General features: G+C 36.9%; 1 long non-coding RNA gene across 2 annotated transcripts in view; it reads right to left on the bottom strand.

Moving 5' to 3' along the window:
- Positions 1-2,853: 2,853 nt before the first annotated feature.
- Positions 2,854-18,410, bottom strand: part of LOC141417312 (uncharacterized) — a 51,712-nt gene continuing 36,155 nt past the window's right edge. For both annotated transcript variants that reach the window (XR_012441834.1, XR_012441835.1), the window contains exon 3: positions 2,854-4,724. This is a non-coding gene — a long non-coding RNA (uncharacterized lncRNA). The remainder of the gene's footprint in view (positions 4,725-18,410) is intronic.

The following is an 18,410-nucleotide window of genomic DNA, read 5'->3' on the forward strand; positions in this document are numbered from 1 at the left end:
ATTGCAGTAGTGTTCACGGGCATAGATGTAGTGTTGTACAGCAAATGTCTAGAAATTTTTCATTTTGCTTATGTAAAATTGTATATACCTTGAATAGAAATCTTCCCCCTTTTTCTAAACCTGAATGTGAAACTGCCTGAGGAGAAGCAGGCAATTGAGAAATAAATACAAGGCAAGGATGAAGTACCAGAAGTAAAAGAAGAAAACTGGGTGCCTAAAGAGGTGTCTAAGAGGCTGCCTTCTCCTAAATCCTCCTCTGCACTTATCGTTATGTGACCAAAATGTGAATTATGTGTTCTGTACCTTGCAGCTGAATGCAATCCCAATCACATTAAAATGCAGTCATTTCAAAAGAATGAAGTTGTCATGGAAAAAGTTTTACAAACAATTAATAAAATAAACAATCCAAGCAAAATGTTTATTAGCATCAGTGATCTCTATCATTTTGCAAATAACAAGTTTCTTTTGCTGAGGAAGGAAGCAATTGCCCAAATTATTAAAATAATTAATTTCTTCCCTTGTCTTTACTTCAGGAGACACACTCAATATCTTAAGTTCAGTGCTGCTCAGGTGACGTCTACAGTGAGACTAGGCTGTCTGCAGGCTTTCCACTCCTACGTTATAGCTTAATAAAATATGAATAATAAGTTTCTGAGCATTAGTGTTGAATAAGCACAAAGTATCTAAAATACATAGTCTGAAATAAAAGCTATTTTAACAATTTAATAGAAAAGGTATGTCATAATTGAATTAGCTACAGGAAGCAGCTTAAATTAAACATAGGAGTCATTTTAGGTTAGAAATGCAAACGGAAAATCCTTTTGAATTATTTTATGACAGACCTACCCTTTCTAGAAGAACAATTAAAAAGTGTTAATCTCTTGCACCTTCAGTCCACATGACCTTTATTTGATGATCAAATATAGAGTATGGCCATGAATTCAAAATCCCATTAAATTCTGTGGCCTGGAGGAGAGAACACCATTCCTCTCCTTTAAATTTGTTCTATTCTGAGTAAAAACACAAAAGAAGGTTGGGGGGGGGCGGGGAACACTGTTGAAGGAGAGAGGAATCTTTTGTGGTTCACCAGTTGTGTTTTTCTTTTTTTTAGTAAGAAGAGATTAAACTATTATAAGGAAGGTGAACAGCATGAAGAAGCCTTGTCAAGTATCGGAGAATTTAATGGGATTTGAATTCTAGGTTAATAAACACCTTCCATTCAAAGAAAATTAAAAAGAGACTTTTGTAGAATTTGGAGGTCAGAACTCCATTTTATCTTTACATGCAAGTTGAAGGGCAGAACTGAGATAATTAACTGGATCATTCCAGAAAAAATAAACAAGCTCATATCTCAAAAAAAGCAAGGATTTTATGCATAATTCTCTTGATTCTCTTTGCCTATTCAGAAACCAAAGGAAAAACAAACCATTTCAGCATATCATGTAATTTAGCTAATACCTAGAAGAAATAGAAATAATTTCCTAACCACAGAAAGCTTCTAATCAAGTGTGGCAGATAAGATCTGTTCACACTGTAAGAAAACCCAAAGCACCCAAAGCACCGTAAGAACAGAAGTAGGAAAAGACTGGCAGAAACCCTAAAGGAGGAGACCCCCTCTTTCACCCTCCTTGTTCTTGTAGTTGAAGAAGATCTGTCTTGGTCTGTAATACCGTAACAGAATATTACAGGCTGTGTTGCTGGGTGGCTGAGTGGCTGAAATGACAGAAATTTTTTATCTCACAGTTCGGGAGTCTACAATGTCAAGGTCAAGCCACAAGTAGAGTAAATGTCTGATAAGGCTTCTCTCCTTAAGTGTGCCCTCACAAACCCTTTCTTCTGTACACCAGGGAGACAGGCAGGGAGGAAGAAAGAGAGAGAGATTTTTTGCTATGTCTTCTTATTTGTCTGAGGGCCTCATTCCTATTGTTTTGGGGCCTCAACCTTGTCACCTCATTTAACATTCACTGCCCCTCACCACCCACCCATCCCCAAAAGCTAAATAAATAAATAGGAGCTAAAATCTCTCAGACCTGACACACACAATTTTTAAAGACTGAACTGTTAATCAATACAGGTGTTTGTTAACCTAGATTTGTTGCTGTTATTTATTTTTAAATTAGTCTATAAAAAGGATCGCCTATATAAGCGATATATACACTGAAAATAAAAAGTTTTCTTCCCCTCAGTTCCATACTAAAAGTTAAATTCAGAAGAACAAGGAAATGTGTCTTGTTTGTTCCTGTTATGACCCAAGTACTTAGAATACAATGCCTAGCACACAGTAGAGACTCTGTCATTTGAATGAGAAATAAATGACTTCTGCAACCTGTGTGTATTCCTAAGCATTTTCTGATTCATCATCACATAGAAAAACATATTTTGCTCTTATGTTTAAAATCACTTTGAATATTTAATGAAAATGATATATTCAGGCAGACCCTATATTCACCTTATTTGGCAGTGAACACCAAGACCTAAATAAAGTCTTACATACTTATTGAGAAGAATAATTGATGAGAGAATTAATGGTATTGGAATAGCCCAAAACAAATGGGAAGAATTTTACTAAATGATGTTTTCAAAGTAGCATTTTCTTTTTTTTTTACCAACACTAGCACCATTAGCAGTGGATTTTTTATAAAATTTTTTTTTATTTTATTATTCATATGTGCATACAAGGCTTGGGTCATTTCTTCCCCCCGCCCCCACCCCCTCCTTCTCCCCCCACCCCCTCAATACCCAGCAGAAACTATTTTGTCCTTATTATAAAAATTTTTTGATAAGATATATTCATTAGACAGGGGAGATTCATAGTGACAATTCTGATTAGACTTATATTGTACATTAGTTACATCGCCCCCATCGTCTCTCCCCCTCAAGCCCCTCCCCACCACTTAAAGCAATTGCAAGAGGTTTCTTAGCCGTTTCGTATAGGTATATGAAGTCCATTAACCATAGACCCTCACCTTAATCTCCTTCATTCACCTTCCCCCCACCCTCTAGTACCTCCCTACACATACACAACCTGTACCTATTTTGCAGTACTGTTTTTCATTATTAATATTTAAGTTAATGTTCAAAGGAGCATCTCAATATATGCCCACTGTGGGTATGCTTTACTTTGGTCTGCTCAACCCCTTCCATTACTCTCCCTTACCCCTTTACCTCTCACCCTCCCATTTTTCAACAGCTTTCAATACATCCTTGTATCCTCTACCTTCACATCTTATGTCATGTGATATTCCTGATGTTCTATCATTCTCTTTTCTTTTCCCTCTTTCCCTGAGTTCCATAGAGTAGTTCCACTGTTACGAACATGTTCTACATTTTAGTTTGTATATGATTATGCTTGTTTTTGTGTATATGTTTATCTTTGAATCTGTCTTCCACATATGAGAGATATCGTGACTTTTCTGATTCTGAGCCTGGCTTACTTTACTTAACATGATGTCGTCCAATTGTATCCATTTACCTTCAAAATACATGTCATTATTCATATGGCTGAGCAACACTCCATTGTGTATATATTATATATACCACATTTTCTTGATCCACTCATCAGTTGTAGGGCACCTGGATTGTTTCCAAAGCTTGGCTATTATGAATAGTGCTGCAATGAACATCAGTTTACAAGTGTCTCTTTTGTACCCTGTCTTACGTTCCTTTTGGTAGATGTCTAGAAGCAGTATCACTGAATCATATGGCAGTTCTATCTTTAGCTTTTTGAGGAATTTCCACGCTAGTTTCCACAGTGGTTGTACTAATTTGCATTCCTACCAACAGTGAATAATGTTCCTACTTCACTGCATCCTCACCAGCATTTGCTGTTGGTATGGCCATTCTAACTGGGGTGAGATGAAATCTAAGTGTTGTTTTGGATTGCATCTCTTTTATAGCCAAGGAAGTTGAACACTTCTTTATGTATTTACTGCTCATTTGTATCTCTTCCTTTGAGAATTCCCTGTTTAATTCATTGGTTAATTCATTTCATCATTAGGGTGTTGATTCTTTGGGGTGTTCAGGTTTTTGAGTTCACTGTAGATTCAGGATTTTAGTCCCTTATCCTATTCTGTGGGATGTTCCTTGAATCTGGTGACTATTTCCTTTGCTGTGCAGAAACTCTTTAGTTTGATGCAGTCCCATTTGTTCATTCTTTCTCTTAGATGCTGAGCCTTTGCACTTTGTTTAGGAAGTTGTTCCCTATACCTACCTATATACTATATAGTGTATTTCCTATTGCTTCTTGGAGTTGTTTCAAAGTATCATGCCTTATATTAAAGTTCAAAACAGCATTTTCCAATGGATCTAGTCATCAAGTTCAAAATTGAAAGTGCTGAAAATGGTAGAGTAGGAATCAAGGAAGGATAGAAGGAGGCATCAAACAGAGGTCAGCTTTATATACCCAGGGTCACAAACAGAATAAGTAACAGATGAATAGGCCTGAGAAGGCAAAAAAGGGAACTATCTTAAGCTCTTTGTAAAGGAAAAGTAGTTAAGTTTGGAGAGGAAGGAATAAGCTCTTGAATCTCAAGTGTGACTGTCTGGGAGAAAGAGGTTACTGTTAACAGGTGAACAGAAGGGTAAGGTCGCCTTTGCAAGATGGCTACTCAGTCTGCCATCTTCATCCTCCCACATTAAGAAGCTATGCTGGCTTCATGGCAGTGTTTTTTCATTACACGTTGAGACCTTCTATGTGGACCAAGGCATGAAACTCTGTGGTTGACCTGTAGATTTAAAAAAAATCCAAGTGTTATATACTGAATGTGTTCCCCCAAATTCATATTAAACCCATAGCTCCCGAGGTGATGGTGTCTGGTGTTGGGGACTTTGAGAGGTGATTAGGCCTAGATGAGGTCATGAGAGTAGGACCCCATGATGGGATTAGTGCCCTTATAAGGAGAGACATGAGGGATTTCTTCCTTTTCCTGTGCCACATGAGAACACAGTGAGAAGGCACAATTGAATATCCTCACTGCAAACTGGTCATACTAATAGCCTGTTCTTAGACTTCCAGCTTCAATTTTATGAGAAATAAAGGTGTATTGTTGAAGGCACCAATCTACAGTATTTTATAGCAACTAAAGCTCACTAGGACAACAAGACCGAGGAGAACAGGTTCTAACTTGTTATCTTCCAGGTGTGTGAATCTAGTCAAATCATTCTTATTCACCAGGTCACATTTTTCTCATCTACAGAGAATAAAGATCATCTGAATCTCCAAATTATTAGAAGAACTCAAGGAGATGGTGTAGCACCTTGTTCAGCACATCATTAGTGGAAATTATCATTGTCAGCCCCCTACATTTTAATTCAAACAGTGCTTGGAAGGGAAAAGTAACATTATTACCATGATAAAGATAATCTGAATCCTAGGGTTCAAGCAACTTATAAAAGCTACGTAGCAAAAACAGGACAAAATTCTGCCTGGGTGTCCCTAGGACCAAGACAACACTCTGGACAAGGAGCCAAACACTGCTACCTTTTGGACAAGATCCTAAGGACTCAGAGGATGAACTATGGTTATGTGGATGAGCCCACTGGTACACAACACCTGTGCTCTTCCTGAGACATCTCCTCCAAACGCCGAGGTGAAGACATCAAGCCTCTTTTTACTCAAAAGCATGTATTCATGCGTGTATTTTCAAATGCACTCTTACCTCTCTATAGATCCACTGTCTAAAGCAGATCCAAGTAGAGCTGTCCAATTTACAAATAAATCAGTGAGAGGTGAGAAAGTCAAGAGAGACAGAGTCCACCTGCACCCCTAACTGATGTTGGCACCGATAGCCAAAGAGACTCTTTCAGATTCTCACTTGTTAGTGGAAGAAAGAAATACGACATGTCAAATATACCCTGAGCCTGATGCATTTGTAATCACTCCAGCTACTCTCCTGGAACATTATGTTCTGAGTCAAGTTCACTGGTAGAATCAATTGCTAAGTATAGAAGCATTTTCTTGAAAAAAAAAATAGTCCCATGGATTTCCAGAGACTAAACTCCAATAACCTTTTATCAAGAATCCAAGGCAGCAACAAGTCATTCATAAAATTTCCTGTTAATTAGAGTCCTTATTGACATCCAGCAAAATCTCTGCCCCACAGGCATATTGGTTCTGTAGCAGTGGTGATGGACGTTGGCGCTAGGACCCAACTCTACACATTTGCAGTGTGGTTGGGTAATGTTCTGGAATGCAGTCTGTGGCTGTTTGATGAATTTTTCCCTTGGAGCAAACAAGCTGGCTCTAGAGGTAATCACACATGGTCACTTATTCCCATTAGCAACCCCAAACAAGCAAGTGGCCTTACCCAAACAGCAGAAAAGGCTGGGTTATTTTTAAATGTGCTCAGTTAAACATATTTCACAATTTGTGATTTCCTAACAACAAAAAAAAGATGTACAACTATTAAAATTATAAGAGAATTCAGAAGCAGCCATACCAAGTAGGGAAAGAGGCAACTAACGCATTATGGACAAATGAAAATTCAGAATTCCTATTTAGAGGATTTTATTTCCATTTTTTGTAAAGCGTTGTTAAAGTTGAGTCAAGAAGAAAGCTAGATATGACTTTTGGTGGTGGCTAAAAGAATACATTAGAATGTTTTTCTCCAAACATATTTGGCTTCCTGTATTTTTTAAAATAAATATGTTCCAAACAAGTTTTGAGAAATGTAGGCTGAATGTAAGACCCAGCAGATTACATACAGCAGCAAGTCAGGTAGGCAGAAGTTTCTTTGTTTTCCATGATGTTCTTGTTGAGGCTGCAATGAACAAAGGCAGTCCCTTCCCCATGACGGCAGCTCCTGCTGAGTCAGTTCAAATCAACATGACATGGCTGGAAGTCTCACAGCCTCATACAATTGTGCTGTCCCCAGATATTTATGTTGAGTGGCACCATACCCCTCCCACTCTGAGCTCCCCCTCCACCAACCCCAATCTACATTCATTCTGCAGTTGACCTGAGAGGAAATAAGGACCTGAGACTCTCCAACAGAGACACTGGGGGTAACGGCTGCAGCATCACCTGGAAGACTCCCCTTTCTAAAACAGTAAGGAAAGCATATACTAATTCCACATTTCAACAATTTGGAAATTTTCAGTCACCTGGACACCTGCTTATGCAAAACAGCTATTTCTTCTTTATAACACCTGAAATCAGCAATTCTCACATATTTAAGAATGAAAATCAACCTGCCTTGTAATGGATGATATTGTTTTATACTAACACTTACTTTTTAATATGTCAAAGCACGGACAAGCCAATGTTACAGTCAGCCTTGCTTTAAAAGCTCAGGTAATTACCCGAAGGAAACACTATTTCCCAGTGAGATAACCACACCTTAGACAATTCCTTTCCTCTGAAAATTAGGAAGTGAATCAGCTTTTAAGTGTTATCTCATCACTGGTGTTTTGTTATTGAGCAGGAATAGGAGCAAACTTTGTTACCTGCAAAACCTGGTATTACCAAGAGTACAGGTCACTGTTGAAATCTCCCCTTCAAACAACTACAGGTTTTGTTGTCAAAGATCTTAACAGCCTCTTGGAAAGGTGCCTGGCTGGTCACAAGACTGCATGACTCATGGAACTGCTCAGCGTTAGCTAAACACAAAGCTCAACGAACAAAATCAGCTCCGTGATGTCATTTCTTCTCTATGTATCTTTAACATACTTGAGATACAGAGATTGTTGAGCAATTCAGAAAGTTTTCAAATAAGAAGAATGTGTCCCAAATGCTTACAGAAAGAAAACACTTCAGGGTTATTTTGAATGCAAACACAATACTGGCTCCAGGAATTCAGGGTTTGCTGATACAAAGTATTCCAAAAGGTTTTACAGCACATAAACTAGTCACTGGGGCTGGTTAAAGTTTAACTCAAACAACGTATTTTGAGCTTAAATAGCTATTTAAGAATACCAAGTTTGGTACTGATTAAAAAGCAAGAGCTCTCAGCTACAGTTACTTGAAACTTATCAAAATAATGTGCACAAAGATCCTCCTAAGTGTGTATATTGTGATTTTCGGTAATGTCCTATCTTCTTTCTACTCTTACGTTTATTTAAAAAAGTAAGGATTGCTTTTAGAGTGAAAAAAAAAAAAAGGAAATGGCAAAAAAAAAAAAAAAAAAAAATTCCAAGTTTTCTCTGAGCAATCCATGAGGTGAAAAACACAAAAGCCACAACAGACTAAGTGGATTGACAGCTACTTTAAATCTGTGTTGATACCTTTAGTTACAATGTCAGAAAGACAGCCTGGCCAGTGGTGAGATCACTGTTTACCTTAACCAGCTATTGCTCCCAGAAGGGCAAGTGTGAAAGGAATCCCCATAGTCATCAGCTGCTGAAAACCTGGCACAGATCTTTCCTGAGAAACTGAATCACTCACTTTGATAAGAGTCAGCCAAAGATGAAGAAAGTATATTTAATTAAGCTGATGACATTGCTTTGTCAGGATGGATTTATTTGGAAAATGGGAGTACAGGGCAGGATAGGGAGAGTTTCTTTTGGGAAATGTTTGGGATCATGTGACAAAGTTATGTTTCTTTCAAATTGAGCAAATCATTGTTTAACTTCCTTTTTCCAGTATTGCTTCTTTGCTTCTGGGAAATCTTAAGAAAACATAAAGCTTTGTCAGACTCAAAAGAGGAAGTTAAGGGTTTGTAATGAGGTGGTACAGCCTGCTCTCTTACCCTCCACAAACACATTTTGTTTCTGAAGAAACTTGCTTCTGTACTCATTGCCCAATTTGTTCAACAGAAAAAAGTGGTCTTCAGATAATGCGTTTCTGCTACTGAATTTTTGTTTAATTAAAACATCACTTAACCAAGAACTGTTTAATATGGAGTCATCTATCACCAGATGGAATACTGAATTGTTTGTAACACCTCCATCCATGTAACACAAGCGGTCATCTCTCGAACTCTTGAAATAGGCCATCACATTAATGTTTTCTTTGTGACTTACCTTCCCTTTCACATGCTGATCCAATACTCTTTCCTAATTTATATCTGGCATCCTCTATGCTCTATGTGCATAAAGTCGTAACGCTCACTTTAACACAGGGTAATTACTAAAAGATGTGTCATCACAACCAAAGATCAGCATTGGTTGAAGCCACAGTCATTTTAAAAGATAGTATTAGAAACAACAGATGTAATCCAAAACTTAATAGCAGTTAGATCCCATTGAATGTGCTTCTAGACAGATTCCAACTGTAATGTAATCAGACAAACATCTTCTCAACAGACATATGATTTTCATCACCCCGAAAAATCAAAAAGTGGTTATCAGAGCATCCTTATAAAACTCATCTTTGACTTGAAAAACTTAGGTTAAAGCATGAAAAATATAGAGTGACTTCATTCTCTCCTTAAATCTTGTATAAAATGTGACCATTATGCAACACTATTTTAACAGAGACTATTTTATCTAGGTCTCCATAGTTTAGCAGTAGTCCTCCCCTCTAGCTACTGAATTAGTCTTGGATACCCCAACTTTCTCCCTAAACTGTCTCCACTCTATCATGTCAGTGATAAGTTCTGTTCTTACTCTTCCAAAGTCCACTGGTGGCGCAAAATAATTTCCCCTCTTAGAAATCCTTTTTTCTAGTAAAACTTATTTAAACTAAAGTATTCCTGGCTGTTACCCTTCCCAAGTTAACACTTTGAGCAGGAAATGCAAAGACTTTGGCTCAAAAGTAAAATAAATATCATTATACATGGAAGTAGGAGAGTCTCCCATGGTCCCAAAAGCTTAAACACAGAGTTAGCCAGCTTCTTCTGCCATATATATATTTTCTGAATCAAAATGTGATTTTAAATCTGATGAGTTACTTGTTCAGACTACTAGTTTTTCATATATATGAAATGTCTTACAAATTTATAGCACACTTAAATCACATATGCTATGTATGCAACAGTTTTCTTCCACCAAATGGCGTAAACTCTGAAAATCTGAAAATTATGTTTATGGAAACATAAACTCCCTAATTGCTACATCAGGCACTCCAACTGGGTGGCCAAGAAAAGGGGATGTGAGCATTACCATTAAAAGCAGCACTTTTCTGGTTTCATTGCCCCTCAGTAAAACCATCCCATGAACAACCTTAACAGCTTGGAAGCAAATTTCAATCTCCTCCCATAGAAGTATATATATACACTCATGTAATGAAATTACATATATATATATATATATATATATATATATTTAAATTTCCAATATATTGTTTTTAATGTTCATTTTGTAACATGCCATGCCAATTGTATGAATAAAAGAGGGAGTAGGAAACTTTCTGAAACTATTTTGAGTTAAATAATAGTAGTATAACTCACTCTAGGTTTCAAGAAAGGCAATTTTGTCATGTCATGACACCAGTTAAACATTATGTAATTATGTCCTCAGTAAATTTGAGACATGATAATGATTGGGCCCCTTCCAAATATTTTAATATCAAGATCAAACAAAGTTTCTTTGAGACAATGATTCCATTTCAAAGCTTCATACAAGACTGACTTCTATCTGGTCATTTCCATTCTGAACTATGGACATCAACTCTGAACAATACTGAAGGTCACATGTCTTTTGAAGCACCTGGATCCTGCATAACCAGGGACTGTAAATGTTATAGAAATGAGAACCTAGACTGAAATAATAACTAAGGTAAGGAGTTAATAACATCTTCAACTGATACCTCCCCAACTGTATTATGCAATTTCACAACCTGAGGACACAATCAGAATTGGTGAATCACTCAGTAGTTACACATAGTAAAAATCACAGAATGAATACATTTCTCCTCATCATCTTTTTTATAGAACACAGGTCCTTAGCAGGTCCTTCAGTGAGAATACTGAAGACTCCAGTGCATCCCCAAAACCACTTATAATTCTGAGCTCAATCTATAATACACTATGTTTTTCATAGATAGATAGATAGATACACACACACACACCAAAGCAAGGCTTACTTGAACACAAGCACTGACACCACAGCACCCATTCTAATAACCAAGATGTCTACTAAGTGACTAACAGGCAGGTAGTATATATAGCATGTATACACTGGATGAACGAATGATTCATGTCCCAGGTAGGACAAAATTATACAGCACAAGAATTGACCATGTTACTCAGAATGAGACAAAATTTAAATCTTAGGAATTGTTTGTTTCTGGACTTTTACACTTAATGTATTTGGATCACAGTTTACTGGGGGTAACTGAAACCACAGGAGATATAATAGGTAAGACCAGATGAATATACCCTCAATCCACACATTCAAATTACATGAAAAATTAGTGATTCCCATATAGGAAATAACTCTCTCTTATATGGATTTACAAAAGGAAGATTCTCTGTTCTTCCAAATTGTGGCCATATTTGTTGATCCAAATTAATTTAAAATCTTTGTATGACATGAAAACTAAGACAAAATGATAAAGCAACCCATTTCTTAAGTATTGTTTATGAGAAAATGAACTGAGAGTGGAAAGTACTAGCCACAGAATTCGCCATATTCAAAAACCACACCACTTGGCTTAGGCATATAGCACCAAACAAGTGTGACCTATGTGAAAGAAGAAATTTTGACAATGATGAAAATATTGCTTAAAATTTTCCAGATAGTAGCATTTATAGGAATAACCTGATGCTCTATTGAAATAGTCTCAAAGGTAGGTTGATGGGGAGAAAACCGTGCTGAATGACCATGCACCATGGTTGAGACATTATCCATATACCCTACCATGGCAGTACTAAGTAGTTGCTACTAATTTCCAATGAGCAATACAGTATCTAATAATCCAATTTTTTATAAACCAGAAATTCTGGTAATTGCTTACTTGTCATAACTAAAGTAATCCCCTCAAAAAATCCCAGCAACTCATCATAAATGGTTAGCTCAAGAGCAGAACAAATAGACAATTCTGAAAGTTGATTATCCTAAGAAGTACCTCATTACCTCAGACATGTCTTAAGAAATGAAAGAAAAAGAAAGAAAAGAGTCTGAAACTAAGTAACCCTCAAGGGATAGATTACAAGATAAAGTGTGTTTAAATTCCCAAGTAAAGCAATTATGACACTATTATAAACTTAATATATCTACCTAATATACTGAATATCTCCATTTTCATGACACAATCAGGGGTCAGGCATGGTGACACACTCCTGTAATCCCAGCTGTATGAGAAACATAGGTAGGCCCCAGGCAAAAAGTAAGATCCTATTTGAAAAACACCTAAAGCCAAATAATAATAATAATAATAATAATAAAAAGACCAAGGGCAAGGTTTAAGTGCTATAGCACCTGAATATCAAGTGGGAGGTCCTGAGTTCAAACAACAGCACCACTCCCCCCACACATATAGACACCAATATTTGCAAAGAAAAATTAAAATGCAGACTCTAAAACATCTTCCACACAATCATCTAGGGAGTTTGTAAAATAGCCTATTACAGGCTTTTCCTACAACTTAGCCAAGAATAACCCAATGTGCACTACCATCACCCCTACAGAGTATTAAGAGTATAAGACACATTGCTCGAAGTTTTCAACTGTGAAAACTATTACAACTCTAAATTCATGGATTTTTCCTTTTGATGCAAAACTGCATGTGTTTGTACGTATGCATATTTATTATCTTAAAAAATTATGCATGCTTTTACCAAGAATAATTTTAATCTTCACAAACAGTTTCAATGGGTAATATTTAATTTGGTTTAAATAAGACATCATTTTATATCATAATAATTATAAAATACTCATACAAATACAGATTAATATGCAATGATAATTCTCTAGTTATAGTCTTCCTACATACCACCCGATTTTCAACACCTCATAGTCTGCCTGGCACAAGCTCAGTAATCAGTAAGTCTTTTGCAACAAATATCTATGCAGTACTTGTATGTGTTTGAACTATTCTAACAGTTGAATTAAAGTGTCACTGGAATATTGATACAGTAACGTCTAGAAATGCAATGTCCAGTGTAATCCTGGATGGCCCCTTGTGGGTGGTCAGCCATGCACTGTGGTCCTCTTTGTAAAACACTGTGATTCCTGCGTGGGTGATATGGTTGGGGAGAATACTTAACTGAGGTTTTCTGTGAGGTCTTAGTTTTTCTATGCAATAAATCTGATAACAGCACAATCGATCTCGTGTTTTTGTCTTTGCAGCAAGTCAATTGCCATGGAGTCAGAACCTGGCTGGCTGGGAAGATAATGGGAACCCCGAATCTCCTTCCCTTAGCAAAGTGAGTTTCTGCAGGGAGCAGTTTCAGACTGTGTTAGTAATGATTAGAAGCAGAAGGTAATTTTGAGTAGGAGAATCAGCTGACCTGGGGCATACTGTGAATTTAAGAGTAAATTACTAGAGGCTATGATTAAAGAATAAGCCTAAATTTTGGTACTGGTTGGAACATATTCTTTAGACCACTAGAACACTTAAATTTGTTTTCAATAATCAGCAGCATTTTCCTCAGTAATTATTCAATTCATTGGCACTTTGGATAAACAATAATATATTTCCCACTCTACTTCAGGCACACTAACCATCACTAATAAAATCATTGCCAAGAAATGGTCCCTACCTTCACAGACTTCACTGAGTTCAGGAGTCTACAAACTATGGCCTTTAGGGCAATCCCAGACTGTTGCCTGTTTTTTGTATTACTGTGACGTAAGAATGATTTTTATACTTTTATATCATTGAACTAAATATTAAAAGGGGCAATATTTCATGACATATGGAACTTATAGGGAATTTAAATTTTTGCATCCAAAAATAAGTTGGTATTGGAACACAGCCACAGTTGGTTTACAGATTGCCTATATTCTGCTATCATGACAAGATTGAGAAGTTGCAGCAGACTGTGTGGTCCTCAGTGCCAGAAACAATGACTAGCTGGCATTTTTCAGAAGAATTTCAGTGGCTCCCTGGTAAGAGTGAAGAGATACACATGTAACTGAATACAGTATTGTTTGGTATTTCTTCATGCTCACAGCAGCAAAAGTCAGTCAGTAAGTGTTCTGCAAGATTTTCCTTCAGTGTCATAAAACAGGTGATTGTGGCATACCTGTATATTTTCTTACTTCACTGATCTTACTTTACCCTTATTGTTTTCACTTGGTGAAGGGGCATCACTCCAATCACATAATTGATCATAGATCCATCTCTCCAGAAGTGATCCATGAGAAGATCTAAAAGGATTCAACATTCCTGTTATCCAGTGATTTGGTGACTGACCAGCAAATAGGTGATGGGAATCAACAAATAAGTTAAAACTGAATAGCTTCATGACAAGACTTTACAGTGTGATATTAGGCTGGCCAAAGGAATTCCGCTGTTATTTAGCGTCTATGTGACTTTATTTATTTATTTATTTGTTTATTCACATGTGCATACATTGTTTGGGTCATTTCTCCTCCCTCCCTCACCCCCTTCCCTCTCCCCCCACCCCCCATCGCTTCCAGGCAAAATCTGTTCTTCCCTTATCTCTAATTTTGTTGAAGAGAAAACTAGCAATAATAAGGAGACAAAGCATTTTTGCTAGTTGAGATAAGGATAGTTATACACAGAGATTCCTAGTATTGCTTCCATGTACAAATGTGTTACATCCCAAGTTGATTCATCTCTAACTGTCCTTTTCACTAGTTCCTGATCCCCTTCTCAGATTGACCTCTGTTGCTTTAAGGTTTCCGTATTAATTCCTCTGTAGTGGGGACATCAAATGCTATCATGTTTTGGGTTTCTATCCCCATACCTCCCGTGTATGCTTTCTTCTTATCATGTGCCCCAAGTCCAATCACATTGCTGTATTTGCCCTAGATCTAAAGTTTCCATATGAGGGAGAACATATGGTTTTTGGTCTTCTGAGCCTGGCTAACCTTGCTCAGAATTATGTTCTCCACTTCCATCCATTTACTTGCGAATGATAAGATTTCATTCTTTTTCATGGTTGAATAAAATTCCATTGTGTATAAATGCCACATTTTCTTTATCCATTCATCAGTAGTGGGGCATCTTGGTTGTTTCCATAACTTGGCTATTGTGAATAGTGCTGCAATAAACATGGGTGTGCAGGTGCCTCTGGAGTAACCTGTGTCACATACCTTTGAGTATATCCCCAAGAGTGGGGTATGGGAATAACTATATCATGGAATATTTTTCAGAATGTAAAAACATTTCACTGAAAACATAGAAGGGCTGTGAATTTAGAAAACTGCCTAATCAATCTACTGAGGAAATTCAGTGTCTAACCTGGGTAACTTTTATGATTAATCAAAAAAATATTCCAGAGTTTGCTATAGAAAGTACAATGAAAAACATAGTTGAACTCTGAAACTACCATAGAACTCTAAGAAGTCAATGAAAAAATCACTTACGTCCATTAAAGTAAAAAGTCAATAATTCCAATTTTTACAGAAAGGTTTGATGGGAAATTTTTTCTTGAGTCCAAGGGGGGGAAAGAATCCCAAAACCTTGCAATGAACACAATCTCCATTTCCCCCTGTTTTGGTCCTCGTGCATAAACTACAGCTATTGATTTTTAGCTTGTTTGTCTGTCTTCTGTCACTGTACATTCAGATCCATCTTGTAAATTACTGTTAAATTAGATTTTCCAAAGCCTATCTCATTATACAACTCTCCCCTCAAGAATTTTCAGAGGTTTTAATTTGTTTTCTACACTTCCGGGAAACTCCTTATTCAACGAAATTCATCCATTCCATCTTCTTTACATATTCTCTCTCTCTCTCTCTCTCTTTCTCTCTCTCTCTCTTTCTCTCTTTATATTGAGCTCTTTTACCTTGACTATTCTACATAACTTCTTCTCTTCCATAAACTAGTATTCTTCTCTGTCATTTTCCTCCTGGAAGTTTCAACCACCACTTTCCCCCACCTCCAAGGCATTTCCTAAGCTATAGCCTCTATAACACTACTCTATGGATTTGATGTTTTAGCATGTATTTTTCCCATCATTTCTCCTCTTCTGTTTCTCATGATGCAGTCTCAGCTAAGAATGATCTTACTGGACAGTCATCTTGCTTTGTAAAGAGCGTGAAAAAACTGGCAGTATTATTTACTCTAGTAATGCTGTTTTTGGCAAACAACTTCCAACACCTTTTAGTGTAACAATGTCTTTTACAAGTCATCACATTTAGTTTACAAAATAATAAACTTATGTCTAATTCATCTTGAAGGGCCCAATGAGGCATACTTAAACATTTTCTAAGTGTGATAGTGAAAGATCTGGTTTTCATTTTTAGGAAACAATTGGAAATTCCCATTTTAAGAACTTCAACAAGAGAATTATTGGTACACTTCATGATCTGGATGTTGAGTGCTCTTACCCCTTTTGTTTGTCTGAAGTAGAAGTACTAGTGACCTGATTGATTACTCTTTCTTTTTCCTTCAGTCATTGAATAACTTTCTCCTTGGACATACAGTAAGTTTCTTCATTTTCTTAAGAATCAATCTTGCCTTCCATTCTGATTAATATAAGAGTAAATAGAGTTCTTATTAGCAAAAAAGAATTTTGTGCATAGTGATTATTGTCAAAAAATGCAATCAGTGTTTCTCATCTTATTGTTATTAAAAGGCTAGGTATTAGAAATTCCAGAATGAAATGGGGTCATTTATCTCTCCAGATAGTCTAAATTATATTCTGGACAAAGCTGTCAGTAAGCTAAGCATTTGGGCAATATTATTTTGATTTTTTCATGAAATTAGGTTTGATATTATTGTTTGCCTACATTGATGTCTAAGAAACAGTCGATTGTTCAAAGACAGGAGAATGGAAGGTAAAATATACTCTACTAATATGTCAAAATACCATAAACAGTGAAAGTGAACGAACTTCAACAACACATAACACCATTGGAATATGTCAAGAATTTAATATTGTAAAAATAAAGCAATGAACAGAAGAAGCGTATAATCCAAGCAACTCCCAGCTGCTTGAAAGATGGAGATTGGAAGGATTGTGATACAAGGTCAGCCTGGGCAAAAAGTTAGCAAGATTCTATCTCAACCAATAAAACAGCACGGTGGTGCTGTCATCCCAGCTGCATGGAACACATACAGGGCCAGGGGTGTGGCTCAAACAAGAGAGAAACTCCTTAGCAAGCGCAAGGCCCTGAGTTCAAACCCCAGTACCACCACTACCACCATAAAAAAAAAATTCCATTTTTGTGAAGTTCAACAAAATCTTGCAAAAGTAGACAATATATTGTCTAGAGATATCTGTGAGTTCCAAGTATAAAGAAAATCAAGCACACAGTCAGCACAGCATTACAGCAAGTATAATGAGTCATGCTACCAGGCAAGAGTAAACAGGGGACGTCAAAATTACAGGTGATGTTCTCATTTTTATGAGATTCTTCTTTAGTAGCTTTATTCTTGTCATGTATCATATGTATAAATTTTGTACACATATATAATCTGCTTATCTGTGTAGTATATTATAATAAATAAGAATTTTGAGTCTCCTGTTGAGCTCAGCAACCCCAACATGGATAGGGGACTTTGGGGACATAGTGTTCTCCCTCACTCTACAACTTCTTCCTCATGGGTCTTAGATCCAGAAGACAGTAGTGACTCCACTGAACCACTGGTAGTTTTAAACATCTAAACTCTTAAAAGGAAACCTATGTGTTACTTTGTTCTAATAAAAAAAAGGACGTTCAGAATCAAATTTAGTATCTCTCACATCAAGTGAAAGAATCATATTTTGTGCAATTACCATCCTGACAAGAGACCATCTACTTTGCCTTTTTTTAAGCAGTCCTAAGGTATGGACACTGTCAAGTGTTAAGTTTTCTGAAAACTCCACTAGTCCTTTCTGCCTCTCTAGTCCTGTGCTCTTCCAGCTTCTTCACTCTCTCTTTCTCTCCCTTCTTCCTCATCTTCGGATTCATATTGTGTCTGTTCTGTAGACGCTCTGGCTTTGTTGTCAGACAAAGCAGATTCTACTACATGCTTGGGTGTGCTTGGCCTCAGTTTCCTCATCTGTAAAACCAGAAAGATTGTACAACCATTGCCCCTAGCCATCAGAGACTTTAAAACAAAGAAATTCAGGTGAAGTGTTTATTGCAGTGCATGACCACTCAGAACGTCTCCAAATGTATGGCTTCTGTGTTCACTTTGCCACATCAGAACCCATTGTTTCTTGTGCATAGTTTAGGGGGCTCTTTGCTACTCATTCAATCACTATTCTTCTAGCATTTCAATCTTTTTTATTTTTGCTACAACATATGTCTGAAATGTCAATACAATTATTCCATTTCTTTTTTTTTATGTTCCTGCAACTATCCCCTTATTCTCTTTTGGACATAACCTACCTCTCACTCAGTGTGGCCCTCCATGCACCTCCCCATCAACTGCATTCTGCCTCTTTAGGTTCCTGGGCCATCTTTTAGGC

Source organism: Castor canadensis, chromosome 15 (genome assembly GCF_047511655.1).
Source record: "Castor canadensis chromosome 15, mCasCan1.hap1v2, whole genome shotgun sequence".
Taxonomy (NCBI): Eukaryota; Metazoa; Chordata; class Mammalia; order Rodentia; family Castoridae; genus Castor; species Castor canadensis.